Source organism: Branchiostoma floridae, chromosome 1 (assembly GCF_000003815.2).
Source record: "Branchiostoma floridae strain S238N-H82 chromosome 1, Bfl_VNyyK, whole genome shotgun sequence".
In the NCBI taxonomy this organism is placed as follows: Eukaryota; Metazoa; Chordata; class Leptocardii; order Amphioxiformes; family Branchiostomatidae; genus Branchiostoma; species Branchiostoma floridae.
In genome coordinates, this window is record NC_049979.1 from 27,095,490 (window position 1) to 27,096,104 (window position 615).

Here is a 615-nt window from a genome sequence, read left to right on the forward strand (position 1 = left end):
ATACCCCATATCCCAAAGTATGTAACTCAATGTTGCATTCGTGGTTACACCAAGCACACCTGGCTCCCATCAATTTATCTACATAATGTAGTGTAGAATGGGTCTGCTAGCTGATCGCCCCTGTAAAAGACCGTTGTCGTTGTGGGAGGCCAGTTTGCGTTGGCCATCCAAGCTGCTTTGTAAGCGCCAACGATTTGTTGGCAAAATGCCAGACATCCATGTTACTACTAGTACTCTAGATGCAAAATTAACATCACAAGAGGGCATGTCATTGCATTGATCGTATCGAACATCGAGGCATAGTTTATCCAAGGAGGTTAAAAACCTCTTTGGTTTATCAACGTTTCCCTGCTGCCTCCTTGCAGTATCTGTCTAAACTGCAATACAGGCTTATCAAAGTAGGAAGCACCAACTGCAGCCTCGTTTTGGTGCATGACCTGATGGATGACCTTGGGAAATTCAAAATGGCCGCCGCAATATTGGCCAAAGGTCTATTATCTATTTGGGGCTCAAGTGCTTGGTACATGCTCTCAATGCGTCCACATCTTTTAAGCAGTGTGAGAAATTATGAACTCCAGAAGGGCAACGAATGCAAGTTTGATTAATATGGCCATT